This window comes from Gossypium hirsutum, chromosome A11 (assembly GCF_007990345.1).
Source record: "Gossypium hirsutum isolate 1008001.06 chromosome A11, Gossypium_hirsutum_v2.1, whole genome shotgun sequence".
Classification (NCBI taxonomy): Eukaryota; Viridiplantae; Streptophyta; class Magnoliopsida; order Malvales; family Malvaceae; genus Gossypium; species Gossypium hirsutum.
Genome location: NC_053434.1, coordinates 79,692,238 through 79,700,728, shown reverse-complemented (window position 1 = coordinate 79,700,728; position 8,491 = coordinate 79,692,238).

The following is an 8,491-nucleotide window of genomic DNA, read 5'->3' as shown; positions in this document are numbered from 1 at the left end:
GTCGTATCTGTAGGTGGCTCATGCCACAAATATCGTGTATCTGGCTGACGTCGACTGATCCACTATAGTATTGGTTGACTTGGGTCACAGCCCACAACTCGCCTGCAAAGTCCCCACGCTGCAAATTTGTAGCGTGTAGCAGATGGGTGGGTCGAGTAGTCTCTCCACATGGTGTAAGGTTGGCACGGGGGTGTATACGGATGGATATGGGTTGGGTTTTCTGCATACAAGATAAATCTGTTCTATTTCTGTTATGGCCTATGGGCTTAATTTTGATTTGTATAGGGCTAAGGCCCACTTAATCGTTTCTGTGGTTTGAACTGATCAGGACTATGGTGGGTTATTTATGCACTGAGTTTTCCAAACTCACCCTTAATTTATCCGTGTAGGCAACCCCCAACCATAGTGGACTGGAGGTGAGAGGGATTCAGAGTGGCCACATGTTTTGCAAGCTCAATTTCTTCTTATGACTGGATTAGTTTCATTTACTTTAATTGCTTTGGGTTTTAAGTTGTAATAAGGCCGCTTTAACTATTTTTAATTGCTTTACTATGATTATTAGCTTAGGCATGATATGGATTTAAATGTTGAAATCGAATAGCTCTAGGGCACATTTTTAAAAGAGATTACCTGATTTCAAAATATCGTGAAACAAGACAAAGCTTCCGAAATGAAGACGTTTTCAAAATTTAATAAGTGTTTTCAAAGGCTTAAAATTAAATGGTTTTCCTGAACAATCATTCAGTTAAATGTGCAATGGTTGTGTGCATGTCTAGGAGTGGATCTGTGGAGAGCTTGGTACTTAAGCAGTCTAATAGACTCATCTCCTCTTTTTTTCCTGCATCCTACCTGGTGCACAACTTCCATTCACTTTATCTATAAGAAAAATACCTTAAATCACTAATAAGATTTAGATAAGGCATGACCTATATAGTAAAGCTTCAATGTGACACATCGGATTCAGCCTTAACGTTTGGGCCGGGTTTGGTTGTTACATTTAGTGCTATCAGAGCCAAGTTGCAACAACTCGCTGTGGAATGGGATCAAAAAAAAAGTTTTAAATTTCTTCCTATAAATAAATGATTTCAAGGGTAGCATATCCAGTTTTCTAAAATTTGATTCTGAGTAAGTGGCGTACCGAATCTCCGGCCCAAGTCTATAAGTATCATTTTGAATTCTTCTGAATATTTCTGAATAATCAGCTATATGCCTGTACTGAAACCTTATTATGAGACTCTAGTTAGGGTGATGATGGAACTGTAGAAATTTTGGATAATTAGACTAAAGACTGTAGCTAGGCTACGATTTCGTGAAAACCAAAACTCTGAATTACTGTCTATTCATAAAACACTGTAATAAACACTGAAATATTTAATTGATACATATAATTCATAATAAGTAATACGGTATGAGTATGAGAGCAGCTCATGGAAGGGGCCGTGGATGTGGCCGAGGTAGTACACGAGCTGGATCATAATCTTCAAAACATATGCCAGTGGCAGATGCACCGGTACCACCGCAACAGAATTGGAGTGTCATGATCGAGGTGCCGATGATGACGCTCTATTTAGGCAATGCTTCGTGTTCTGGAAAGGTTACCGGGGCAAGTACGGGTAACGAAATTTGAGGATCATTTCTGAGTGACTCCGGCTAACAGGGCAGAGATCTTTAGGGGCGTATCTGGTGTAGCCCCGAATGTGGTTGAGTATTGGTTAGAGGCTATAGAATGAATTATGGATGACTTAGACTGTTCCGTAGAGCAGAGCTGAAGGAGCCATATCATTGCTACGGATAAGGCTTATCAGTGGTGGCTCACTATAAGAGATGGGACCCCTGCTGACAGGGTGACTTGGGAGCTGCTTAAGACGGTCTTCAAGGGAAAGTATGTTGGGGAAAGTTATGTGGACACCCGCAGGAAAGAATTTCTAAATCTGGTTCAAGGGGGTAAGACTGTAGCTGAGTACGAGGCTGAGTTTCTGAGGTTGAGCTGGTATGCCGTTGGGATAGTTTCTATGGAGTATGAACGTAGTGTGCGCTTCGAGGATGGTCTTAGAGATGAACTTAGGGTGCTAATTGCTCCGCAGAGGGAGCGAGACTTTCCTGCTTTGGTGGAGAAAACTAGGATAGCTGAGAGGTAAAGCATACTGAAAGACAGAATCGTGAAAAGGATCGAAACCGATTTCAAAGGGATTCGGTACCCTCGGGTGGTGCAAATAAGAGTTCTAAAAGGGCAAGAGTAGAAGAACCAGTTCGAGCAGTTCTGATGAATGTTGTTAGAACACAAGTTTTTGGGGACTATGGTAAGGTACATCTGCGCGAGTATAGGAAACGTTCTGGTGCTTGTTTCTAGTGCGGATATATAGAGCATAAAGTAAAGGATTGTCCGCAGAAAATAGATCAGGTTCAAGTTACAGAATGGAGGGTTGCTTAACTGGTGAGAGGTGGACCACAACCACCGAGAGGACGTGACAAGGTAGGGCGGTAATGGAAATGGTCGAGTCGAGGAGTACCCGGCAGAGGGGTCGAAAATGCTGAGGCTCGACAGCCAGCATTGGTGTATGCAGCTCGTGATCGAGAGGAGGGTGATGCACTCGATGCATAACTGGTACGTTCTTGATTACTAGCATGCCGTACACTGCTTTGATAGATATTGGATCTACTCATTCGTATGTTGCATGTTCCATATCTGGGTCATTGTTTGTGCATTCTGAGGAGACTGTAAGTGGGGTATCTGTACTAAGTCCTTTAGGCCACTCGGTTAAGGTAGACAAACTGTATAGAGACGTGCCTTTAGAAACTCAAGGAAAGATTTTCTCTAGAGACTTGATGGAGTTACCGTTCAAAGAATTCGACCTCATTCTGGGGATGGATTGGCTTGTTAAGCATAGGACAACTCTGGACTGTACAGCTAAGTGTATGGTGTTAAAGACCGCTGAGGGTAAGGTGGTTATGATGATAGGTGAGCGAAGGGATTATTTGTCCAATGTGGTGTCGGCAGTGAGAGCCAAGAAGTGGATTCGTAAGGGTTGTGAGGCTTATCTGGCATTTGTGAGTCAGTCGGAGACTGAGGGTCTGACGATGGATAAAGTTAGAACCGTTAAGGAGTTCCAAGATGTTTTTCCAGAAGAGCTCCCAGAATTGCCTCCGAACCGAGAAGTCGAGTTTGGAATTGACTTGTTTCCTGGAACGGCATCAGTGTCCATCACACCATACAGGATGGCACCGAAGGAGTTAGTGGAGCTGAAAGCACAGATTCAAGAGTTGTTGGATAGAGGCTTCATTAGGTCGAGTGTGTCCCTGTGGGGAGTACCGGTGTTGTTTGTGAAAAAGAATGATGGGACGATGCGGATGTGCATTGATTATCGGTAGTTGAACAAACTGACGATTAAGAATAAGTACCCTCTACCATGAATCGACGACTTGTTTGACCAACTTAGAGGAGCTTCGGTATTTTCCAAGATTGATCTTCAATCTGGATATCATCAATTAAGGGTCAAGGAGGTGGATATTCATAAGACGACATTCAGGACTCGATATGGTCATTACGAGTTTTTGGTTATGCTATTTGGGTTGACGAACGCTCCTGCAGCATTTATGGATCTGATGAATCGGGTATTCCAACCATTCTTGGATCGATTCGTGGTCATTTTTATTGACGATATTCTGGTGTATTCTGAAACTGAAGAGAAACATGATGAACATCTCCGCATTGTGTTGCAAGTATTGAGGGAGAGGGAACTTTATGCGAAATTCAGTGAGTGTGAATTCTGGTTGAGGGAGGTAACCTTCCTAGGTCATGTTGTCTCTGCTGAGGGGATCAAGGTGGACCCTCGAAAGATTGAAGCGATTCTGGAGTGGAAGCCACCTAGGTTGGTGTAAAAAATTTAGAGTTTCCTGGGTTTGGCAGGGTATTTCAGAACGCTTGTGGAAGGCTTTTCTGTGTTAGCAGCACCTTTGACAGAGCTTATAAGGAAAGGAGCACCGTTTGTTTGGACCGAGAAGCAACAGGAAGCTTTTGATAAGTTGAAGGAAGTTCTGACCGAGGCACCTGTATTAATTCAGTCGGAGTCTGGGAATGATTTTACCGTGTATAGTGACGCATCACATGTGGGTTTGGGCTATGTGTTGATGCAAGAGGGTAAGGTGGTTGCTTATGCATCGCGATAGCTTAAGCCTCATGAAGTGAACTATCCTACTCACGACCTTGAATTGGTAGCAGTAATCTTTGCACTTAAGATTTGGAGACACTACCTGTACGGAGAAAGGTGTGTCATATACACGGATCATAAGAGTCTCAAGTACTTACTGACTCAGAAGGAGTTGAACCTTAGGCAACGAAGATTGATAGAGTTGCTTAAGGATTATGACTGTTTGATTTGAGTATCACCTACGCAAGGCTAATGTGGTAGCCGATGCCCTAAGCCGTAGAGTTGTATTTGATTTGAGAATAATGTTTGCTCGTTTGAGTCTGCATGATGAAGGTAGTCTGTTGGCTAAGTTGCAAGTAAGGCCAGCCTGGGTGGATCAGATTAAGGAAAAGTAGTTAAAGGATGAGTCTTTAGTTTCTCGATTCCAACAAGTTGAGAAAGGGGAAACTTCTAAGTTTGGGTTGAATAGTGAAGGAGTTCTGTGTTTCCGAGGGAGAGTTTGCGTTTTGAAGGACTCTGACTTAAGGCAGTCAATACTGAAAGAAGCTCATGGAGGACTTTGTGCTATGCATCCTGGAGGGAATAAGTTGTATCATGACTTGCGAGAATTGTATTGGTGGCTTGGGCTTAAGTGAGAAGTAACGGAGTTTGTGGGGAAATGCCTGACATGCCAGTAGGTGAAAGCTGAACATCAACTACCTTCCGGACTTTGCAGCTAGTAAAGATACCACTTTGGAAATGGGAGAGGGTAACCATGGACTTTGTGAGTGGGCTACCCTTGACACTGACGAAGAAGGACTCGGTTTGGGTGATTGTGGATAGGTTGACCAAGTCTGCTCATTTCATACCTGTCCGCACTGACTATTCACTTCAGAAGTTAGCCAAATTGTACGTGACGGAGATTGTGTGACTTCATGGAGTGCCGGTGTCGATTATTTCTGATCGAGATCCTAGGTTCACATCTCGGTTCTGGAAAAAGTTGTATGAGGCGCTGGGAACATGATTGAACTTTAGCACGGCTTTTCATCCTCAGACAGATGGTCAGTCGGAAAGGGTTATTCAGATTTTGGAAAACATGTTGAGGGGATGCATTATCGACTTCTGAGGTAGTTGGGAGGATTACTTGTCGTTGGCAGAGTTTGCGTATAACAATAGTTATCAGGCGAGTATCTGAATGGCACCATATGAAGCACTGTATAGACGTAGGTGTCGTACACTTAATTGTTGGACCGAACTAGGGGAACGATAGGTTCTTGGACCTGAGTTGGTAGCGAATACTGAGGATAAGGTCAGAATAATCAGAGATCGGTTAAAGAAAGCATCTGATAGGAAAAAGTTGTATGCAGATTTGAAGCGTAAGGAGATTGAGTATTTAGTGGGTGAGATGGTCTTCTTGAAGGTTTCACCTTGGAAGAAGATATTAAGGTTTGGTAAGAAGGGCAAGTTGATCCTGCAGTTCATTGGGCCTTATCGGGTTCTTAAGCGAGTATATCCTGTGGCTTACCAATTGGAATTACCTCCGGAGTTAAACAGGATTCACGATGTTTTCCACGTCTCAATGTTAAGGCGATATCATTCTGACCCTACTTATGTCGTGCCAGTTGCAGAGGTTGACGTGCGGCCTGATTTGACTTTCGAGGAAGAGCCTGTGCAGATACTGGGTCTTGATGTTAAGGTTCTAAGAAGGAAGTCAGTTCCTTGTTAAAAGTGCTTTGGAGTAATTATGGCAGAGAGGAAGCTACTTGGGAGCCAGAAGAGGCGATGCGATAAGAATTTTAGAAATACTATGTTTCGACTGTCTATGTGGGTCTGAGTATGTTGGTGGGCCTTTAAAAGGCCCAAGAGTAAATTTAATTCGAGTCAATTCCTGAATGTTAATTTTGGAGAGAGAGGGTTCTGGCGATATGGGCTTTTAAAATTGAGGTGGTAAAATAGGTCACAAAAAGATTTATGGTAAAGTGGCATGTGGCGCCACCTAGGTGTTTGGGGAGTGACGTGTGGATCATTAGGGGGAGCCAGAGTTCAAGTCACAAGGTAAGCGTGTCGTTACTTTTGTTTTTGTGTGCATATGACGGGCATGTGATAGAGCTTAGGTGGAAATTCGGCTAGGGCTTTAGGAAGGTTGGGCCGTGGGTCTGAATGGCCATTAGAGCAAGCTTTATTTTCTTTTTGTTTTGCCGAATTAGGGTTAGCCACCTAGAGCCTTCACTTTTATTCTATTCTCTTCTCAGTGTCGTAAAAAGTAGAAAAACACAAAGTTAGATCTCCTGAGTGCCAAATTCTTCCTTCTCTTCTCCTCTCTTCTTCTATTTTCTTTTTCTCCTTCTTTTCTTCTCTGGCCAAAACATTCCTACCGTTCTACTCATCTCCTCTTTCATTCCCATTATTTTATAAACCTCTATAGCCGATTACCATAAAAGCCGAAATTGTAACACCCCAAACCCGGCCTAGATGTTATGGCCAAACCGACGTGCCAGATCGAAGTGTTCAAAACATTTCAGGTTGTTGTTCTAGAAAAACTTACTTAGTGTTTTAAAAGATAATTTCAATGCAGGTTAAAGTGAATGGAAGCTGTGCACCAGGTAGGAAACCGAAAAAGAGGAGGTTAGTCCATCGAACTGCTTAAATACCAAGCTCCCTTTGGATCCAATCCTAAACATGCACACTGCCATTGCCACACCTTAACGTCATGCATATTTCCAGGAAACCAATTTGATTAAGTCATTTTTAGGAAAAGTGATTAATTTTGGAAAATATTTTCATTGCGGAAGCTTTACTTGTTGTCGTGTTATTTTGAAATCAATTACTATTTTTGAAAACGCGCCCTAGAAGCTATTCAATTTCAATAGTTAAATATAAGTAATACCTATCTTAATAAAACATATTAAAACCATAAAAATAATTAAGCGGCCTTACTACAATTTAAGAACCCAAAACCTTAAACATAAATAAAAAGGATGTCCAGTTCACCAGAAGAAAATCAACTTGCAGAACGTATGGCCACTCAGAATCCCTCACAGCTCCAAGCCCACTATGGTTGGGGATTACCTGCGTGGATGAAAATAAAGGGGTAAGTTTGGGGAAACTCAGTGTGTAAATTAACCCAACCATAGCTTATATCGGTTCAAACCACAGAGAACAGAATAAGTTGGCCTTAGCCCAGAACAGAAGTCAGAATAGAGCCCATAGGCCCATAACAGAACATAATAGATATCACATGTTTATGCAAAACCCAACCCATATCCAACCACATGCACCCCCATACCCACCTTTCACCATGTAGGGAGACTACTCGACCAACCCAACCGCTACACGCCACAGAAATATGCAACATGGCTGCCAGAACAGATAATGTGACAGAGCCACCAGAACAGATAATTGTGGCAGAGCCACCAGAATAGATATATGTGGCAGAGCCACCAGATCAAATAATTGTGGCATAGCCACCAGGACGCTTCCTCCATAATATAACCCATGTCCCCATGCAGCAGATATACAATCATGGCATACATCATACAGAATTAAATCATCATGCTTTTCAGTAAAAAGTAACCTTAGGGGTATAATGGTAATTTTGCACCTAGGGGTATATCAGTAATTTCCATACATAGGGGTATTCAAGTAATTTCACTATTCTTAAGGTTTCCATGCATAACATAGCCCTTTACGTACAACCAGAAACACTTACCGCATTTTCTTACCGAATTGGGCCTGTTGGCCCACTATCCCGATGTTGGCCCATTAAGCCCAAAAACATCGAAATGCATAGAGTCGTGCACTCTGCAGTCTTATCACTTTAATCTACCAGATACATCAAACTATTAATCTCACGAGCATTCGCACACTCGCATGTTCTCAAAATACCGGCTTTTTGGCATTTCGGCTTTTCAGCTTTTGCCGATCTAGTCTGTAAGAGGGTGTTAGTTACACACCTATTTGCGACGATATGCTGACGAGATCCACACACGAACTGCCTACAATTGGATTACTAACATGTTAATCTAACTATCAAAAACGACTATGTATTAACCTCTTACCATATTCGGCCAATTATGCCTAAAACCCTATTGCCCTTACCTTCTTGTCGAAATATGGATTAGATCCAAGGATCCAACCAAGTAGTCTTTAAGTCCTTCACTGCACGCTCCCTTGTTCACACTAATGCTTACACATTCAAAAAAAGAAAGAGGCATAATGCCCTTAGTCCAAACGTTAGCCCCTTAAGGGTTTCAGCTTTTTCTTAAAACATGTATGATTAACGCAAATTATTTCAACAACTTACCTATCATTTTTCGGCTTAAGACAGTGCGCCTATCCACGATCCTAACCCCGATCTATCGTAC